This window comes from Alexandromys fortis, unplaced genomic scaffold (genome assembly GCF_014885135.2).
Source record: "Alexandromys fortis isolate MF-2015 unplaced genomic scaffold, M_Fortis_MF-2015_v1.1 scaffold_89, whole genome shotgun sequence".
NCBI classification, from domain to species: domain Eukaryota; kingdom Metazoa; phylum Chordata; class Mammalia; order Rodentia; family Cricetidae; genus Alexandromys; species Alexandromys fortis.
The window spans coordinates 5,233,686-5,255,920 of record NW_026067973.1 but is presented as its reverse complement, the minus strand read 5'-3'; the positions used below and the strand labels follow the sequence as shown (position 1 = coordinate 5,255,920).

The window sequence follows — 22,235 nt, the reverse complement described above, 5'->3', positions numbered from 1 at the left end:
AATGCAATTTAAGCATGTTTGGTGTGTGTGAGAGAGTGTGTGAATTCACATGAAGACTGCACACTCTTCTTGAACATGGTGCTGTTGGCTGTTCTTACCGTTTTAAAAACTAAGCCTAAGTTATGTGTGCTTTAAATTTCGGGGTGTACCATTTCTTCTCTCATAGAGGCGTTCTCCACATGGTCCTAAGAGGCCGTCGCTAACCTCCTGTGCTGGGACACTAATGGCATCAGGAAGGAAAGGGCAGTTGGTGATATCACCTCGTACATAGACTGTGGGAAAGGGCAGAGTGGCACAAGATGGTTTCCCGTGGCTCCGGGCTGAAGTCCAGGTTCCCTAGCAGCTTCAGTCCTCATCACCAGTGTGTCTAGGGTGCAGTCACTTAAAGTCACTTCAGTCTCAATGTCCTCATCTAAGAATGGAAACAATAATTCTAGTTCTTAATGGTGGCTTTCACAGCAATTAAAAATAGCATGGATGGATAAGGGAGGTTTCCTTATCTCTCCTCCTCCTCCTCCTCCTCCTTTTCCTCTCTCTCCTCCTTCCCTCCCTCTGTGTGTGTATGTGTGTGTCTGTGTTTGGCCAAGACTAACACCATTTTGTAAAGTTCCTCTGTTTTGGTTAAACAACAACCACAGAAATTAGAGTAGCTGGGTTTATAACGAAAGTAACTTGATGATCTAGAATTTTGTCTTTTCCACCTTAGTGGCACCCAGTAATGGAGGCTACAACCCTGTTTACAATCACTTGACATTTTTAAACTATCTGCTCACTAATTACCCTTAGTAACTGTCAACCACAGGCCAAAGGAAGAAACTCTTGAACCCCTCTCCTTTTCCACTTTGTCCTCCAATCACCCGGCCTATTAGCACAGCCTACACACTCTTGCTTTTTGTTTTTTGTTTGTTTTGCTAGAGATCTCCCCACTGCAGGACTTTTTCCAAAATAAAAACCTGTACTACTATCAATTTGCTCATTTCCGTGTGTGTGTGTGTGTGTGTGTGTGTGTGTGTGTGTAGGCCAGAGAAATTCATGGCCAGTAAAAACCAGATTACCTGTCTCTACCTCCCCAATACTCTAAATAAATATTTTTCTTTTTTTTTCAGACAAGGTCTCACTGTGCAACCCAGCTCAGCTGGAACTCACTGTGTGAACCAGGCTGGCCTTGAACTAACAGAGATTCACCTGCCTCTACCAAGAGCTAAGATTAAAGGGATGTACCACCGTGCCCAGCTATACTTTTAAATGTTGGCTACAAACACCCAAAATGCTGTGACTAGAACATCTGTGTGGGGAAGAAGTATCTAGCTGTTAAGCTGACAGTCATGTCCACACGTGAGCAAGGTTCGGGACACATAGGCTGCCAATTAGGGTGGAGAAGTGGAACTAGACCCGGAAGGCTGCAGACCCCAGAGGCAGCTGGGAGCCCCACGAGTTGGGCGCACACAGGCAGAGCCTGCTGACGAGAAGCAAAAAGCAGAGCCATGGTCTGGAAGACACACACTGGGCTCCAGCTCTGATTGTCACTTTTTTTTTCCATCCTGTTAGATTTTCCAGAGACTCTGTCTGGAGGGCAGAAACTTGGAGACCGGCATTAGCGACACTATCAAATTGATGGTCCAGACAAGTGGCTCTTTTCTATCATCGTTACAGTTCACTTGGTCACAGTGTTCCCAGGGCCAAAGAAGCTATTCAGTGGGGACTCTGAATGTTTCCTGCAGCCCTGCAGAGCTTGGGAGCTGCTGCCTGCAGGCAGAATGGAATCTAAAGAAGAACTTGGGGACCACGACAGGTGTGTGTGTGTGTGTGTGTGTGTGTGTCTGTGTGTCTGTGTGTCTGTGTGTCTGTGTGTGTGTTCATAGTGGTTAACTGTGTTAACTTGCCTGGATTAAGAAACACCTAGGGCATTACTGAGCACACCCAACAGGCCTTCCCAGAGAGCATAAGATGAGGAACCGAATGTTTAAGATCTGCCCTAGATGTGGGCAGTAACCTCCCATGGACTGGAGTCCTGGACTGAGTTCAACGAGGAAAAGCAAAATGCCAGCTGGATATGGACACTCATCTCTCTGCTCCCTGTCCTGCCGAGATCTGAGGAGGCGACGAGGCTCAGGGCACACATTTTCTGCCTCTTCTTTCCTACCATGGTGGACTGTATAATCATGAGCCCAAACAAACCCTCTTTCCCTTTGCTTTCCTCATGGCATGTATTTGATGCTAGCAACAAGAAAATGAAGTGACACTGTGGGCTTTCTGGGACCACACAGAACCTTGGTTGCACCCCTTAAAAGAGGAGTGTCCCCCCCCCACACACACACACACACCACTCACTAAACTCTAGAAGCCTCCTGAGTTCAGATATTCCCCTTGCTGTTCAAGCCACCTGGTTGTTTGTTTGTTTGTTTGTTTGTCTGGGCGGATGCCTGCATCCTCAGAGGCACTGTGGAGGGCCCTCAGCCTCGGCCCTCTCCACCGCCTCACAGCCCATTCCAGCTGCTTTGTGCAGAGGCAGCACACGGGCACTGCTGGCCACATGCCCTCCTGCCTCTGCCCTTTTCTCCTCTCTCCTCCACCAGGACCATAGACTTAGTGGCTGTGACATTACCATGGAGACTGGGTAAGAAGAGATGTAACAGAGGGCAGGTATCCAAGCTGCTCAGGGATGCAGAGGAGATGAAAACCAGAGAAGCTGGAGGCAGCGGGGAATGAGAGGTTATCATCCTACGAATTCAGGATGCCAGTGTAGGTTGCAAGCCACATCCCAGTTGGAGCCCTTGAGAACTCAAGTCCCAAAACTGGGACTATAGAATAAGTTCTATGGAACTCCACCCTACCCCCTTACTTCTTTTCTTATACCTACTGTCGCTTGCCACAATGAGGACATTCAATCTTCTCTCCGGACTCAAGTGTCATTCAAGTGGTCTAACCAAAAAAAAAAATCTCCTTGGCACCAGTAATACTCCTCATGTCTTGGCACACTGGCCGAGTAGGTACACTTAACTCCTTCCAGTCCCACTAGTCTTTTTGTAAAGTCTTTTCTCTTCTCCATAGGAGTTTACATCCTATATCTTCCCTTCATCACTCCTGGTGAAGCTAAACTTGATGACAAGAATCTAGAAGCATCCTTGTCCCCAACCCCTCCAGCTCCAATCCTGACACAGCAGCAAGCAACAGTAAAATGACTTATGGAAAGAAGCACCGTTTAGTCAAGGCCTGTCCAGATGCAGGGATGTCCACAGGCGCCCTTTATAGACTGCGCTCTGCGAGACAAGAACTTGACTGTGTGTGACGTACACCGAGACTTAGAAGGGTTATGTTTAAGTCTTAGACAATAGCCATGATCTGTCAGAGCCTCAGAATGGTTACCTGTCAAATAAGTACGTTAGACAGAGCCTAGGTCATGGACAGCATTAAGTAAATGCTTGTAGAACGAATATTGAAGGAACAATGCCAAATCTCTGAGCTCTTTGAAACTCTTTAAGAGATCCAACATTTGCACCAGCCCTTAGGATTACTGAGTGCCTGGGCCTCAGGTCCCCATGGGTCTCCCCTTGCTAGAACATTCAAAGGACTCTCTTCTTCCTAACCCTCCCATCTTGCCCATACACTAGCCAGTCATGCCAGCAGGTCGGTGAATCCCTTTAAGCCCTGATCCCAGTTGTACTAATTGCTTTCTTTCTTGTCCTTATTTGCCTTCCAGCTTGGGAGGTGAGACTTCAGTTAGGGCCATGAGCAGCTGTTCCCAAGCAGGTGACTGGGAGGGAAGTGGTCCTGCCCTGGAGGAAGCAAAAGATGCTTACAGGGACCAGGAACATGGGAGGCAGGAAGCTCTCTGCACTGGTTTGAAGGTGTCATCCCCAAATTCACGGCCACCCAGAACTTCAGAATGTTACCTCATTTATTGATGTCGTTAGTAGAGGTAGAATCGTGTTGACTTGGAGTGGGACCTAAGGCAGTGACTGGTAGTCCCAGAGGAGAGGAGAAGCAAAGACATGGAAACGCCAGTCTAGAGGTGGAGGCAGACACTGCTGGAGTGGTATCTCCAGAAGCCAAGAAATGCTAGGAACCACAAGAAGCTGAAAGGTTCAAAAGAAGCTCTTTCGCTAGAGACTTCAGAGAATGTGCAGCCCTGTCAGAGAGCTGATACTGGGCTTCTAGACAATCAAGTGTCTTATTTTAAACCTCCCAGTTTGGAATACTTTATTATGATGATTACATTAACCTACTATATCCCTCAAGTTCTCCCAATTCTACAACATTTGAGCACACGGCTGTGATCTTGCCAGGAGACATCCCAGATTCCTTCTCCCTCTAGAGTCTCTTGATGTCTTAGGCCTTTAGTGCCCCAGTCAGATGTCCAAACACCCTGCCCCAGGTGCCTTTTAATCTTTTGTGATATTGTGGATAGAACCCAGAGCTTCATGTCTACTAGTCAAGCACCAACTTCCCATCCCTCCCAGGGCCCACTCTGTCTTTGAGCAAATTTCTTTTGCTCCTGCATCCAACACCTATCGATGCTCTATTAACCTCTAAGTGTGACTAGGTGCAGAGCCTGGGAACTGATCTTTCTTCTATCCCCTCCTCACTTCCCAGTCCGTAAGATCTGACTAGAGACACATGTCAGCACAATACTTGGTCTATTAATTTAAATAACAACACAACATCTAATTAGTTGTGGGGGTTTTGTCTGTTTATTTGTTTGTTTGTGTTTTCTGACAGGTGTCATATAACCAGACAGGCCATCCTTGAGATTGATATGTAGCTAAAGATGATCTTGAACCCCTAATTCTCCTGCCTCTACTTCCCATGGGTTGGGATTACAGACATGTACCACCACACTTGATGGCAGGGATCTAACCCAGGTCCTCATGCATGCTATGCTGGTGGTTGCGCAACCAAATTACATACCCGTACTGCTAATGGACTTTTTCCATGTCATTTGATATACAGAACACCAACCTGTCTATCATGTGCTTTTTTGTGAGGTAATGGGAATACTGCTAGCTCTACAGTCCTGACACTTGAGGCCATAAACCCTCCAAAGTGAGGAAGCAGAAGAGAAGAATGGTAAAACAAGACCCAAGGCAGAGGTATGGACCATTGGACCATCTTTCAAAGCGGACCCACCTCGCCCAGCCTCATCTCAGAGCATCACTTCCTCTGAACTCTCTCTACTTTCTGTGCCTCATTACTTCCCCACTGCTCTCTTGTATAGACCCCGGTCTTCAGAGGTCCATCACAGCATCCCCATCTCTCTTAGTCTTGGTTGTCTATGAATTCCCTGCTTTACTGAAGCCTTTGGCACCTAGCTTATAGTTTTCACCCAACCCCAACTCCATTGAAGTGGAAGGGATTACCTTGCAATACCTTGATGTTTCAGCTCTGTGGCCTTCAGACCTTCCAATTCAACCAGTGTTTCTCAGGACTACATATTGGACTCTGTATCATCCATTTTGTGTCCCCACACTGTGGCCACAACTGCCTCTGCCTCCGAACACAATCACCCCAAAAGTCCAGCTTGTTCCAGTTCCCTGGCAACATCACAACCATCAATCCGTTGATTATGCTTCCTCCTGTATCCCCAGCCTTTCACTGATTCAGATTTCTGGCCCAGAATTTAGACACCTTTACAAACATCCCTAACACACCATGCTTGTTTTCCCATAACCATCCTTGGCTTCTCTCTTCATCTCATCCTCTGCATCCCACCAATCACCAGACTCTAGTGTCTTCCAAGCTCCACTGCCCACCTTTGTCCAGGTCACCTCTACACTGCTGTCCTGGACAATGGCAAACCTTTTACTGTGCCTCTGCCGGCACACACTCCTCTGTAATTAGTTCTCCCACATAGTAGCCTCTGCATTTTTAAATGCATTTTGCATCAATGAAGTTATTCTTCTGCTCAAAACCCAACCTTCAAAATGGTTTCTTGTTTCCTTCATAAGACCTGGAGGTTCACAGTGTGGCCCCTGCTGATGCCTCTGGCCACACTCTGTACCATCTCCAACTCAAACTCTACTCTTTATCCACTAAGTTCCTGAAACACTTCGCACTCTCTTCTGAGAACAGCTGCACAGAGGGTGGGAGAAAGGCCTGGAGCACAAGAGAGTGTAATCCAGCTCTGCTCCCTTGCTGGGTAACACTGGGTTCTTCGAAAAGAGTCATTTTTGTCTAGTTGCCTTATCTGCAACGATGTTTTTCTTCTCCCCAGAAGAGAAGAAAAAATGCTGAGCATTGAGAAGGAAGAGTCCTGCAGACATCCCCATGCTCCCTGATAATTCTAAGACTAATACCTATAAATGTTATTTAAATAGTTTATTTGCTTGTTTTATGTGTATATGTGTGTGTGTCTGCATGAGTTCATGTGTACCTTGTGAGCAGAGTACAGGTATGTAAAGAGGCCTGAAGAGGATGTCTGATCCCTGGAAGCAGAGCTACAGCTGGCAGTAAACTGCCTAATGGGAGTGCTGGGCCAAACCTGGTTTTCTCTGCCAGAGCAGCAAGTCCTCTTAATCAGAGTCATCTCTTTAGACCCCAGGAAATGCCGTACATCATGTGCCAAGACAAACAGTTGATATGCACAGTTCATTGACTTGGCACAAAATCCCATCAAGTAAGTGCCACCATCATTTTATAAGAAAACAGAAAAGTCTGAGTCTCAAGAAGGTGAGAGTAACTTGAGCAACATCTCACAACCCACTAATGACTGAGAAAGAAAGAAAAAAGAACTGAGAGGAGACCCTATCACTCTGGCTTCCAAGTTCATATTTTGAGCTAGTTTGCAATGCTTTGTAATACTGATAAACAATTAGATGGCCTATTCTACTTGTGTGTTTGTGTGTGTGTGTGTGTGTGTGCGTGCCCATGCATGTGTAGAGGCCAGAGGTTGACATCAGATGTCTTTTTATATCAGCTCTCTATCTTACTCTTTTGAGTTGGTGTCTCACTGAACCTGAAGTTTGCTGACTCAACTAGATTAGCTGCTAGCTCTACGGATCACTGTCTCTGTGATTGTAATTAGATGTGCCCCACCATGCCTGGTTTTCCCCAAGGGTGCTGGGAATCCTAACTGAGGTCCTTCTGCATGAATGGCAAGCACTTGACTGCTTGAGCCATCTCCCCATCATGACATACCATTTTAAGAAATACTTTTGGGAAACTGACCTACAAGATTTAGCGTTTCTGAAGAGTCTTAAATTAAATGATGCTCTCGCAAACTGAGAACTAACTCACCTTGCCAAACTATAAGTCCCAGCTTCAGAACACAGGATCTTCCAAGAGCACTACAAACAAACTCCAAATCCACCTCCACCCTGAGTGTCTGGGGCTCCCATCTGACCTGCACCAATACATCTGTCTGGGTTTCCTTGCTTCTTGGTACCTTTATCTTGGCATGAGTGTCTAAATGATGCGGTATCTTCCCTTCCCACAGGCTATAGCAACTACGAAAATTTTTCAGCCAAACTGCCACACAGCTATGGCAGCTAGCTAGTGTTGGTTGAAGGCAAAGGAGTGTGAGGCGTCTTGTTGACCCACTAACATGGAGAACACTGCACACACCGCCAGACTCTTGTTGAGCTTCAAGTGAGCAGAGAGTGGGTATCTGTCAGGAAGGAGCGTCACTCATTTGACCCATCGCTCACCCACTCCACAATTTAAGTGTCCACCAAGCGCTTAGCATCACTTTCGGGTATAGCCATTTCCAAAGATGCATGAGACAGATTCTCCACTTCAAAACCCTCATAGTCTAATGGGGGGAGATAAGAAATGGATAATTAAAACACGAACATTATGATCCAGGAAGACAGTTCAGTGGGGAAACCGCTTGCTCTGCAAGCATGAGAACCTGAGTTCAGATTTCCAGCATCTACATGAAAGCCAGACATGACAACGCACATCTGTAACCCCAGTGTCGGAGTGGGTGGGCGAGACAGGTGAACACCCCCAGAGCCGGCTGTCTAGCCAGTATAACTGAAACAGTGAGTTCTAGGGACACTTCATCTCGGAAAAATAAGGTGAAGAGCAATAGAGTAAGACAGGAGACTGTGACCACTGACACAGTGATCTCCACATATACACAGAGGAGTGAGAGCCCTGACACACACATATGCACCCACATGCATACACCACACACACACACACGATTGTAAAAAAGCAAAGCGTCAATACTAGCCAGGACTATGAGGACTGGGGTTGTAGCTAGGCGGCAGAGCTTTGGTTGAGCATCCCGGGTGTCTGGCTCTGTCTCAGTACAGCAAACACAAGAGTACAAGACTTCATGAGGCAGTGACTAGTGACCCTGAGAGAGTTTCACTTCACCTCTCTGAGTCAGTCTGCACAACAGGTCGTAACGACTATCTCGATGGGTTTCTGTGAGGAGCTGCGGGGACAGTACACATGAAAGTGCTTCTCAGATGAAAGAGTTTATTACTGCCTGATGGGCTCTGAAAATTAAAAGAGGATTCCAAAATCCAGAGTCTCATCACGATTGTTTCACGGGGAATAAGACAATTATTTTAAATGCTTGAAAGTGAGCAACAGACTGGATGATTCCACTGTCTGGAATGTCTGCCTTTCCCTCGACGTCTGAACAGCTCACTTCCGCATCCTCTAACCCCTTTCCCCAAGTGTCTTCCTCTCCACAGAGTCCATCCATCCTGCATATCTTATCTATTACTACAAAGCTATCTCTGGCTCTGCACCTCTGCCCTCCAGATCACTCTAATCCTCATCTGATCTCACTGTTCCTTGGCATGTGTTACCGTCTGACATACTCAGTAATTCACCCTTTTTATAGTTTACCATTTGTCTCCTACCAGTAGAATATAAATTCCAGGAAGGCAGAGATCTTTCTTTGCTATGGTCGTGAATGTATTTGCAACACAGGAGGTGTTTAATAATGCGAGTTAGATGAGAGAATAAAAAAAAAAACAAAATTCATGTCACATGGCTACCATAGCAGAGGATACCCAGAGAAAAGGGATTCAGGAAGAGAGAACCTAAAAACCAAAGTAGGTCTGAAGAGATGATGGTGGAGGGGAATTTGTGGCCATGGTGTACAAAACGCAAGCTTCCAATCATTAGACTAACACAAGCAGAGGGACCACTGGGGAAGCTTATAAAGGTCAGGCCATTTTTATGCAGCAGGCAGTGATAGACCCCATGCCATTTCAGAAGACAACCTGGCATAGCCATAGAGAATAATTTCTCACTGTGTATCTGTTATCTGTTGTTGTGTAACCAATTGTCCCAGAGCTTAGCAGGTTAGAATAATAAATACATTGCCTTGTAGATTCTAAATAATGCGGTGATATTTCATTTGTATTTTAATAAATAAAAGTTGCCTGAAGTTCAGAAAGTAAAATGGCTGTGCTGATCAGCCTTACAGACCAGGCAGTGGTGACACACACCTTTAATCCCAGTAGCCACACTAGTTTGCCATAGAAACCAGGCAGTAGTAGTGCACACCTTTAATCCCAGCACTAGAGAGGAATATAAAACAGGAGGAGACAGCTCTCACACACAATCTCATTCTGAGATTCCAGGAGGCAAGAGCGCCATTTTGGCCTGAGGTAGAGGTAAGAGCCAGTGGCTGGCTGTTTTGTTTTCTGACCTTCAGGTTGAATCCCAATTTCCATCTCTGGGTTTTTATTAATTGTGCTCTACAGTCAGGAATGTAGACTGTTCAGTTAGGAGGCTCTGGCTCAGTCTTTCCAAAGGTTCTGGTGGGGCTGGAGAGACAACTCAGAGGTCAAGAGCATTGGCTGCCCTTCCAAAGGTTCTGGTTACAACATTTGCTATTGTCACTTCAAAGCTCATTTGGAGAGGGAAGACCTTCTTCTAAGACAGTTCACCTCATGGCTGAAACTTTAGTGTCTTGCCATCTAGATAGATCTTTCCAGAGGGTTCCTGGTGTATCCTTTTGACATTTTTTAGTTCTCCCCAGAAAAGCTATCCAAGAAAGAACTGGGTAGAAGCTGGGATCCTTTTTGAATTTTTCTTTAGAAGTCACATTCTCTCCATTAGGCCTTCTCCTGTTGGCTCACCGGTGTTCCCTGCTCATGGATGTACTGATCTCACAAGAACATGAATGCCAGGAGGTGGAAATTCCAAGGGCCACCCAAAACATTGGTTACCATGGATTGTACCTAAGGAAGCCGCCAGGATGTTTGGAGGCCTAGGTTGGTCCACTGACATTACCAGTTTCCCCAGCTACCTAGAGAACACTGACCAGAGACGTGTTATCTCCTACCCAGAGTCATATCAGGCATCTGGCTAAATACATCACTAAAGAAAATCTCTGTATCAAAGCTTGGATCCACCTTGGAGTTCCTTGTATCATTTTCTTAGGCCCTGAATGCTATTCTCTGCTTATCAATACTTCTCTTGTTGGACCTGCTGTAAATGAAATGAAAGATCTGAAGATGCTCAGAATCTAAAAGAGGAACAACTGAGGATGTTGACTGGGGAACAGAATCTGCACCATACCCTCTAAAATCTCTTCCCATCCCTGAGAAGCAAGCACATGTAATCAGCCCATAACTACATCACATACAAGAGTCCTTCCCACAGAAAGATTCGTAGACGAATGAAAAGGCCTGAGAGGATAAGTTGGTTTCTGAATTGGAAAGCATCGCCACCAGAGGCTATTAAATGACACTTCTTTCTCAGGCAGGACTGTGCTTCATCCAATACATGAGTGGCATTTTTTCTGTTACTAACATCCCCAGAAGATGCAAAGTATATGGGTTGGATTTCTATTGGGGGGGGGGGTGAGACTGTTTTTGTTGCTGTTCGGGTTGTGTGTGTGTGTGTGTGTTGTATATTGCTGGTATGTATGTTCATGTGTGCAGGTACAGAGGCCAGAGAAGATATGGTGGGGAGAGGCTCTTGCTCTGCTGTACTCTGCCTTATTCCCTGGAGATGGAATTTCTTACCGAATACAGGCTGGAGTCCAGAAAATCTGAGCCATACTCCTGTCGGTGCCCACGCCATGCTGATGGGATTATAAAAGCACCAGTTTTTTACACGAGCTTTAGAATTCAAACTCAGATCCTCCTGCCTTCTCAGCGAGCACTCACCCACTGAGCGTCTCTTCAGCCCTTCTCTCTTATCTTAAATCAAAAGTGACCTTTCTCAGACTGCTTACTGCACCACACATCTCGGCCAGTCAGGAAGGATCAACCACAAAGTAGCAGGTAAAGGACTTGGGGCAGTTGGGGGTGGTGAGGCCACGTAAAGCCATGACAAGGAAAGTTGACACTTCCTCCTGGCTTGTGTGGGGTGGTATGGAACTCGGCAGTGCCTAACTCAGAGGGGTAACAAGTAGCTCAAAACCCTCTCCCTTGGAGTGAGTCCCAAGTGCCAGCCAAATAATTTTGGTAATGATAAATGCAGAGCATAAGAACGAAGTGTAGGCTTGAATTCTGTGGAAGTCTTAGGAATGTCATTTCTGAGATGTAAAATCAGCTTGTGAATTGGGGGGAAGGTAGTTAGCAGTATCAGTCCCCACAGTGAGCACCCAGAGATTGCTAAACCAAACGTCAATTTTCGATTTTCAAAAATTCAAAAGAATAAATAAATAAAAGCATTTTCAATGCCTCATTCTGTCTGTTACCTTTGGTCATTATCACCAAGCAGTATTAGCATTGACATCCAACCATATAGAAACCCAGGATAATAGATATTAATCAGTCTGCCTCCAATCACACAGCAAAAAAAGTATCAATGTTAAACTCCACTCGACGCCTCTGAGGTCAGAGTCCATAGGCTTACCTGCTACCCTAAGCTGTTTTAAGGGGTTAAATCAGGAGCTTGCCGGTAAACAACATCCATAAACCACCCGATGAGATTCAAAAGCCAGAAACCTAGCATCTTTCTAGGTAAATATCATTTTTCTCTCAGTTTAATAGAGTCTTTGGTGCTTCTGAATTCTGGGGCAATTTGGATGTGTTAGGAAGCATATTGGCTCTCTTATTTTGGACCTGGAGAGACTCACGAGCAGGTTAGACACTCTAATCAATTATAATCCAGACCTCTCCTGTCTCTGCCAACCAGAAAAGCAGCAATCATCTAGTCCTGAAAGGCTCTCAGGAGTGTCCTTCTATCGGTTGGACCACCCATGCCTATCTATTTAGTCCTATCTATTTATCTTTTGAGTCCGGGAGACCAGTGACTATTCAATCCAGGTGTCTATTATAAAAAATCAACAAGCAGATATGAATATTGACAGGAGTTTGTTTTTCATTCCTTAGACAGACTGAGTCACTCAGATGTGGAAAAGAAGGCCACATCACCAAGCTTCAGTTCAGCTTGAGAGATGCCCTATCCACTCCTCATCCCTTGCTCCCCGCTCCAATGTGAAAGGCTTGGAAGGCAGTTCTGCCTCCATTCTATCCCTGCCTCCTGGTTGCTCACTGAGGTATGTTCCTGGTGCATTGCATCCAAAGGAGCTCAGAGCCGGGACGGAGCAATACTTCTTAGCTGGTCCCAAATTTAAGAACGCCACAGGGTAATTCCGTGCATCTTCTCCTTCCCTGGCAACATTTCCAAAATCTATGAGCACTTCATTTATTAAAGAAGACTTATCCAGACTGAAGAGATGGCTCAGTAGTTAAGAGCATTTGCTGTGCAAGCATCGGGACCTGAGTTTACATCTCCAGGGCCCACATAAAATCCAGTCATATCCATGCACACCAATAACCCCAGCACAGGAGGAGGAATGGAGGAGGAACCAGCCAGTCTAGCTGAAAAAGGCAAGCTCCAGTTTCTGTGAGAGACCCTGTTTTGAGGGAATCAGGCAGAAGGTGATTAAGTAGAGCACCTACATCCTCCTCCAGTCTCTGCACATGAGTGCAAGAGCACATGAACAAACACACATTTCTCTTTCCCTCTCCCCACCTCCCCATACATGAAAGAAATAGAAGACTTATCCCCATCCCCATTCTTCTCCCTTTCTCATTATTTATGCCACTTACGTAAGTCAGCAAGGTCTATTATTTAACCATCACACCGCCTGGCTTTAAATCTCCACCCCACACCTTTGCTGTGTGACCTTGTTCGAGCCACTTATTTCTCTAAGGACGTGCATATTTCTCTGCCAAAGAGGGATAACGAGGATCATTTCTAGAGCTCTGATGAGATAGCGAGTTGAAATGGAAAACACCTGTCCAGTGTTGAGCACAATGCCCTACCCTCGGCAAGTGAGGGCTGAGTTTTGGATGCTGTGATGATGAGGCCAGAAGTGGAGGGAGGGTTGCTGGTGAGCAGGCCCACTTGTTATAAGCAACCATTTGAAGGAAAGTTGTGAGTGAGGAGGCTCTTTCCCAGACCAAGGGTTCCCAGGGAACTGCTCGTGATGCTGCTGCCTGGGGTAGCAGGAAGGAACTGAGGCAATTATACAGTATGCAACAGAAATAATTTCATTTCTAATGCCTTTCCCCTGCTGAGCCACTTTAGACCCAAATAATAACAACAAGGCAGAGGCAGGAACAAGCGGGGCAGGCACGTCCTGAAGGAGCTCAGAGATGAATAGACGGGACCCCAGGACTCATTTTGTCCTCCAGACATCTACAGTGGAGAGTCCCTGGGGCCACAGCTGCAGTTCTGTGCTGATAGGCAGTGCCTTGAGCCACTGGAGGCTAAAGCCTCTCCGTGGGAACAAGCTGACATCATTCCAGGGGAAGTCAGAGGTCCTCCCTTCTCTTCTTACTTGGGCAGACAGCAGACTTCCCTCTTCACCTCCTTGGAAAAGTGGAAGTCCTTTGAAGGTACCCTAAGGTTACAGCAACATTGCCCACACAGCATGAAATCGATGCCTGCATTCAGTGTACTCTTATGCCAGCCTATTCTGAGAGCCCCCACAAGCAGTTCTCCTCTGCTCCCACCTTCACACACACACACACACACACACACACACACACACACACTGCCCCATAGTCTCCAGTCAACCTCCAGGTCACTGAGTTTGGGGCAATGCAGCAATATAGCCTCTTCTACCTAGGGGAGTTCTGGGAGTCCCTATGCCCCGGTGACTCATCTCTGGCTCCTCCCTGTACAATGGAGCCAACAAGAGCCTTGGCTCCTCCGAAGAAGGCCATCTCTGTGTCTCCTAGGGAAAGAATGAAATATGCTCTCCCAGGAGCAGCATGTCTGCCAAGGGTGTCGATTTAACCCATTTGTCGGGTTAAGGCGAAAGGGACAAAATGAAGCAAAACCTGTTATCCAGCAGGCAAGTGTCTCTCCTTTCTCTGGACTCCTCTGCAAACTGAGTGTCGGTGTCTTATAGCTTTATTTCTCCTACATTCTAACACACTGACAAGCTATTTACCAAGCCTATGAGTTTAGATAATATGACTCTATTGTGTCTTTTAAGTAAGAAAAAAAAAATAAATTACACCGGTGATGGGGAGAAGTGAAAGGCAGGGAATAATCACACTGGACTCCAGCATTCTTCGAGGTATTAAAAAGTACAGCGATAACATCAGTCTACAACCCAGACTTGGTGAGTAAACAGCTTCCACAACCCCAGTCTCTCTATAAATTATCATGGAAATCTGGGGGGATGCATATGCCCAAAGGCAAACCGTGGCATCTTCCCAGGGCCATAAGATACCTTTTGTGGATAAAAGGGAGGGAACATGATACACTTACTTAGCAGTTAACTAAGTGGCAACACACAGAGATGCAGAGGAGGGTTTCTGATGAGGAGCTAAGCCAAGTTATTTCCTTTCTAGTGTCTGTGGCTTTCATACATTTCCAGTGTACCCAGAAGGTCCTTGCTAGGCAGAACACCCAGTAAGATTGGAATGTTTGGTCAATAAGTCAAACCAGAGAGTCCAGGAGCTAAAAACGTGACGCCACTTTTTTGGGAGAGAGTAATAGGAGGGAAGTTCCGTACTGGGGTACACTTGCCCTGTTTGGCTACAAGATCATTCAGGATGACCTCCAAGGAGCCCAAAGAATCTAAGGTTCTAAAGTTCTATAAATGTTATCTGAGAGAAATATGAATGACTGGGCCATATTCTGAGTTTTCTCCAAGACCTAAAACCTTATGAAGGAGTGAATGTCTGATAGCAACCGGATTCTGGGAGGTTCTGCCAAAGTGGCTTCAAAAGAATCTCAGCTTGGATCCTCCATAACCTGCGAAGGTGAAAAAACATCTTTTTGCTCTAGTTTTGTAGCTGTTGACCCCAAAGGAAAGAGGGAACAGAAGATCAGAAAGGATGAGTCTTCAGACCGGGGGGGGGGGGGTTGGCTCAAGGAAGCCTGATTATATGTCATACTCATCCCACGGGCTCATGCGTGCATGAATGCTTACACACATGCACACACACACACAGAGACGTGGTGTGACTTTCACAGTCACACTTCTTATTATCACAGTGCAGCTTTCAGTAATAGGGGAGATGGAGACAGCTCTCTCCAGGCAAAGTCCATGTGTCTTCCCCCCCCCCCTTTGTCCTTGTTTCTCAGAGAACAGTGACATGAGACCCATTTGGCCTCAGCAGATTGATCCTGGGAATATTTAAAGCAGTCTTTTTTTTTTTTATGAGACTCTAAGCTCCCCTCCACTTTCCCTGGTATCAGAAGAGAAGCCAATGAGTTTCTCTCGTGTTGAGGCTTCTCTAAATTATTCTCAAGATTACATTTGCATGTTATAAACAGAAATAATCCAGCTCGGAAGGTAGAAGACTGATGGCTGATTCATCCCCACAAACCTTCCAGTTTCTGGAACAAAGACTCAAATCAGTGGCGTTAAGGAGTCACTGCCAAGAGAGCATGAGTGGCTACCAGCCTTGGGAAGTGACGTGCTACTGGGCAGAACTAATCACACCTTGGCATTTCAAGAGCAGTTGTGCTAGCAGCAAAGACCATCACTCACAAGAGGGAAAAAGTAGGAGGCACACATTAGATTGGCCTCCAGAGAAAGATAATATTTACATGGGGCCATCTGCCCCTATATTGGTGACTCTTAGGAAGGAAAAAAGAACCATTTGAAAAAAATCAAAGCCTGGAGAATAGGAAATTGGATTGCACCTTTGCTGCCAGCAAAGAGACTGAATTAGGTAGATGGTTTTTCCACCCCCAGGCCCATGTTTGAAGAATTTAACATGAACTTTAGGATAGAGTGGGATAAATGAGAGATAATTTTTAATGTATAATTTGTATCTATTAAAATTGTCCACACAGACTCTCTTAGAAGTCTGAGCTTTCATGAGAGGTGACTACCCCGAAGCATGCATGGACACATGGGCACACACACACACACACACACACACACACACACACACACCCAGATCCCTGTTAAAACATAACTTCATGGGCCTTGGCTTTAGATTTTAATTCAGGATCTTATTTGGAAAAAAAGCAAAAACATGCATTTTTAACCATCTTCCTAGATGATTCAGATGCAAAGTTCTTCTTTGCAATCCCTCAGGGAAATGCTGCCTAGGACCTCTACAGCAGATCAGAATCTTTGTGTTCCAGGCAAGGACAGTTAATGGAATCAGATTATTCTTTAGCCGACCAAAACTGAGAAATGCTGGGGATGTAGCTCAATAGCAGGACCATTGCTTAGTGTACATAGGACCCTGTGATTAATCCCTGGCTCCACTAACAAGCAAGAAGATCACAGCTCGGAGGTCCCTACGTATTTCTGGCTCTTGCCCTCTCAAATCTCTTCCCTGTTCCACATCTGAGCTCAGAGATATTATCAAAGCTCTCAGAAAACAAATTTGTAGTGCATTTGTGAATATGAAACAGCAAAGCCCAAAGCTGAGACCCAGCAAATCAGCTTCCTGATTCTCTTGAAGTAGGTTGGATTCACTTAGGCCGCTCTCTGGACACCCTCATCAAACAGTGGCACATGGGAAAGATGAAAAGAAAGCTTGCTCAAGTGGCCCTAATGCGGCAGGATGAATCAGGTATAAACACAGTATTTGCATCTGAAGCAGGGGTGGGGGGCAACGCTGAACATCTAGTTCCCCAGGAGAGGAGCAAGGATTAGCCTAAAAGGTTTGTAGCCTGATCAGAAGCTGTAAACGGCTTGTATGTGCAGAAGGACCTAGAGAGGGAGTCCACAAACTGGCTAGCGCCTCATCCAACCTCAGGAGCCCCAGAACAGAAAGTAGCAGGACACCCAGTTAGGAAAGGATGAGTTGCTCAGGCAGCTTCCCTGTGACTGAGAACAAGAGCCTATCCCCAGGGAGCTGCAGTGCTGTGCCTTGTGTCCATGGCAAAGCCTGTTGTGTAGATGGCAACGCGCTCTCTTACCTTTGCTCCTCAAGAGGAACGTCACAGGCTGCCCGCTGCCAAAACGGATGGATGGGGAAGTGTTCTGCTTGACATTTAGAGAAGAAGTTCCTCATCTCCACATGGGGACCTAGCGGGGCTCTTGATCCATTCTAGAGCTGGACACTCACCCTGTGCCACTGTCCCCCGCCCCCACTGTCACCTGCACTCCCTGGGGGAAAGGGGTCTGAAATCCCGGGCTTTCTTCCGGATTGGGTACCAGAGAAATGAACAGAGAGCAGAGATTCAGCACCAAGGACAGCGGAACGCCTACATCTGGAAGACTGCTCTTGGAAGTCACCTCTCCATCATCCTTGGCTTTTGCCCTTTCAAAAGTCTCAGGTTGCACCAATAACAGAGACGTCCAAAAAGCCCTTCTTCCTTTAGGGTGTTGGGAAACTCTGATGCGGGGCCTGGGGTCCTACGGAGGACAGTGTCCTACCAAAACCCTTGGGGATCAGCCACCCTCCGAAGCTGCAGCTAAGGGATAAGGACTCCCAGCCAGGTAGAGCAAAGGACGCCAAGGAGGAAGGAGAAGTGGGTGGCATCCGCCGAGGTCCCAATGCCTGGGGAGCAATCTGCCCGACAGAGACTCAGAGGAAAGGGTGCTCCGGGACAAGCGGCGCTAGAGTGGTCTGACAAACTTCTGTTCCCGGCCGCTCAGCTCTGGTCTCTGCCTCTCCTCTCCTTACAATCCTTGCAGAGGCCATGGGCGGTTTGTCGCTCCATCCTTCAGGTGCTTACCTTCAAGCCATAGGGCGCCCGGGGGCAGAGACGGCACCGGCTGCTCGACGCTTCCGGCTCCCGCCGCATCCACGCACGGCCGCCCCTCCGGCAGCCGTCCGGGGCCGCCGGTCCCCTCCGCGGGTCCCTCAGCTCCCGGCCCCGCCGCGCCGTTCAGATCCCCGGCGGGCAGCCGCTCGGCCGGCTCGGGCCCGCGGGGAACAGTGGACGGGCCGCGGCGGGGCAGGGTGGAGCAGGGCGGGAGGGTGGGAGCGCAGCGCGGGGGACCAGGAGCGGAGGCGGGCTGGTGGCACTATGCACGAGGGGCGACCAGCTCTGGCACTGAGACTGGACAGCTCCAGGGAGCCAGAGCGCTGCGAGCGCGGGAGGAGGGGGCGGGGCCGCCCTGGCCACGAGGATCCTGGAGCCCCGCCCATGAGACAGGCCTCACCCACCCAGGGCCCGAGTGCAATCTCTACACTGTCGGGCCTGGGGAAGGAACCGAAGAGAACTGAGACAGCGCATTCATCCATGGCTTTGGGTAGAGGACAGCCTGCGCTCTGGACTGCCCATTAGAGTCCCCCTACAGTCATCAAGTAATACCTATCCATCTAAACCTATTCTGGCACAGCATTCGCAACACCGGCCAGTTGCCCCCTACTCCTCCTTTAAGGAGCCGGAGCCAAGAGCTGGGCGAGGCACTACCGGTGGTACATCAAGTCTTTGAAGGAGAAACAGATTCTGGAAGGTCGTCCAGGGTCTGTGTACAGACCTTAGGTCTAAAAAATCATAACGGTTGGTCCTGTTTCTGTTTTCCCAGAGGAAAACCTAGGCAGAGCTGATTTAAGACAGAAACTATAAAGAAAGAAGTCCCTGGGTGTTCCCGTTCATCCTTGTCTCTGCACCGAGGTGCATGTCCAGAACAGCAGGAGGAGGAGGGGAAGACACACGGTCGTCTTCGGCCCTTCCCAGGGTCATTTCCCACCCAGGGAACCTACTGCCCTTTCCTTCCCCTCTCTTTCGCATCTTTTTCATGCAGCTGGTGCTGTCTGTCCTGCTTCCATTGGCCTCTGTGTCAGATTTAGAAGAAAGCCAGGTCCCTATTCTCACGTGGGATCAATTCACCAGAGTAGAGAATTCCATGAAAATACTTGGGCTTAACCAGGTGCTGTGGGACACCAACATGGAGAACTCAAGAGAAAATGAGAATTCAAGGGCCGTGCAAGTCCCCGAGGAGAAGGTGGCGCAGAATTCCAACAACAGCACAGAGGACTGTCTGCATGTAGCAGAAAGTTGGCCCTACACTTAGCTACAAAACAGAGAGTTCTTCCATTGACTCACACAATCCAGAAAACTGGGATTGGAAAAAGACCTTGGTATGCAACTTATCCCTGTTTGGTTTGCAAGGGGAGAACTGTAGTCCAGAGAGAAGGTGTGCCCTTCCAAACCCCATGGGGACTGAGCAGAGGAACAGTCTCTACCTCCTGAGACATGGCACATTTTCCTTAGATGTGACCTTGTATGGAGGCATTTCAAGGAGGGGAAACCATGAGGAAATGCAATGTTGCCTGTCCACGGCCCTGTCTGCTATATATGGCTATCGATGAAGACAGAGGAGAGGAAACTGTGAGTGAACATGATGTATTCTCTTCTGCCCCTGTTCATTATGCTATGGATTTAGCCTGTTCTCTGATCTTCTTTAAGCTTGGTAGGGAAGTGTTAGTGTAATGGTTTAAATAAAAAGCTGCAGGTCCCAAGTGGCAGCAGTGGGCAGTGGGCCATGAGACTACACCACAGGTCCCCGAGCAGCAGCAGGCAGCAGGTCCCAAGACCATGGTGGGCCATGAAGGTAGCCATATCCCAGGCAGGAAGCTTCATGGCGGGTGAGAGACCTAGATGGATAGGTACTCCATGCAGAGTAAAGTTGGATATTTATTTAGTGGGTTATGAAAGGGAAAGGGAGAAGGGAGAAGAACAAAAAGGACAGAGAGAGAGACAGGGGAGGAAGGAGAGAAGTTGGAAGAAGGGAGAGACAGAAGCTGCCTCTAAGAGAGAGAGAGAGAGAGAGAGAGAGAGAGAGAGAGAGAGAGAGAGAGAGAAGGTACTCAGGCTGAAAGCTGAAGATCAGCTTGCCTCAGCAGATGGGGGAGGGAGTAGGAGTGGCTTGTCTCTTAAAGGGACAGGACAGACCCTTACATTCCCATCTCTTTTTTGTAATAAAAAGGCAGAAGGTTAGGCACAATAGGTTAAAGGAATTGGGGCAGCAGATTCTCAAGACTGCTTCTTGCTTATTTGTGAGTGTCATCTTGGGGGGTGGACCTGAGAAAGCTGGGTACTGGTCACATGCTGGGGTAGCTGATTTCTTTGTTCCTGTCTGGTGTTTGTGGTATGGAAATGTCTGGTGTCTCTTATACCTGTTTAAGGTATTGACAAACAGAGGACAAAGTTAAGTTTAGGAAAAAAATTTAGGACCAGGGAATCGAGAGGGGTGTATCTGACCTGTTTAAAGTGGATCCTTTAATTTGGCTCCCTGGAACTCACAAGAATTCTTTGGATTTGTGAAAACAGAAGTTTGAGACAGCAGCAGAATGATTGTGACAGATGTTTTTGCACAATGAAAAGCAAGACTATGGAAGGCAGCGTGAGAGAGAAATTTCATAGTGTGTATTTGTCCTCATTCCTTTATAACTTGTAGATATACACCTTAATAACTTGTACTGAAATTTGTTTGGTGAGGTTTTCCTTTTAAATGACAAAACCTCTCAGCTTTCAAGCTGCACTAGAGATCTTTGAGAAGGATAAAATTTTACTTGTGCTATTGATTTAAAAATGACAGAGAACTTACTTGGTTGGCACCTAGAGCTACACCTCAGGTCTCCATGGTCACTGAGGGTCATATTTGCCTTTTGCTGTTTAGTGCAGGGCCTGCCAGGCTCTAGAAGATCCTGTGAACTAAGAAATCTGTAGGAAGACAAGCCTACTTTGACCTGAGCAGCTAGGCTGTCGATTCAGCAATTCTGTCCACATCTGGAGATGTTCAGTTTAGATGAAAGGCAGTTTTCCCCAGTGGTCAGCACTTGGCAGTTGAAACAAAGTGCAGATGGACACTGTTGTATGCCCATTTGTCTTCTGTCTTCTTTGGAGGAAATAGAGTGCTGCTGCTAGGAGCCAACCTGTCTCTTTTTGTTATGAAAAGCCTTTTAATAATTAAATATTTACATGCCATATTCCCCAGATCTCTGAGCAGTTGAGGGCTGTTTATGAGGTATAGATGAGTTGTAACTACAGCATAGAATCTGCATGGAGAGCTGAGTCTAAGCTTGACTGTACTGACTAAACTTAACAGGTAAAGCAGGTTTGAATTAAATATAAAGTATATTTGTAAGAGACTTAAAAGTACCTACCAGTTTAAAACATGATACTTACTGTTTTTGTAGTCTGAAATGAGATGCAATGAATAGACAATTATAACATTTAACAGTAAACATGGGTGCATTTAAATTACATGAATGAACATACACACACAGAGTGAACAGGAATTGGATGAAGTGGATGTTCTTGGTGGGCCCTACCAAAGTCATGCCACTGCACAAAACACACATGTAACAGTCAGCAAAAGGAAATTAGAGACAAAAACATAAGTAAACTGGGGGACCAGGCAGGGTATACCTCATTAAAGATGGCGGGACTTGGTCACCTGACCTGGTTTGCAGTTAATATGACAGTGAAGTCACCTGACCTCAGTTGAGATAGCAGTAAGGTCACCTGATCTCAGTCAAAACAGCGGTGGTCACATGTTGTATGGAAAAACTATGTTTCCTAAACTGCGGAGGTTTTAAACATAATAACAAGAGAGACCTAGAGGCATGATCCACCCTGTTGCCGAGCTGCCACACCACAAGCCGCGGCAGAGAGCAAAGGCTAGAATTGAAAACAGCCGCCTCATGGATCCGACCAATCTTGTTGATGGCAGTAGCAGTGGCAGGGACAGTCTGAGGAAGTGGAGCCAGTGGAGCTGGTGGGACACCGGCAGAGCGAGTGATTACACCATAGCTGAAAATGTGAAAACCTGCAGAAACGGCAACACCACGAAGTTCATAGGGGGACGTCTCCCCTCTATAGACGAGATGTAAAATGGCAGCAAATACTGCAGGGCTTGTAGAAGAGCATCCTCTCTCTGCAGATGGGTGGCTAAAGCCTGACTGGCTCCAGTCTGGGTG

General features: G+C 46.9%; 1 protein-coding gene across 1 annotated transcript in view; it reads right to left on the bottom strand.

The window, feature by feature from the left end:
- Positions 1-18,114, bottom strand: part of Drd2 (dopamine receptor D2) — a 62,018-nt gene extending 43,904 nt beyond the window's left edge. Inside the window, exon 1 of the mRNA XM_050156269.1 lies at positions 18,037-18,114. The gene's annotated coding sequence lies outside the window, so the exon portion shown is untranslated. The remainder of the gene's footprint in view (positions 1-18,036) is intronic.
- Between the last annotated feature and the right edge of the window lie 4,121 nt (positions 18,115-22,235).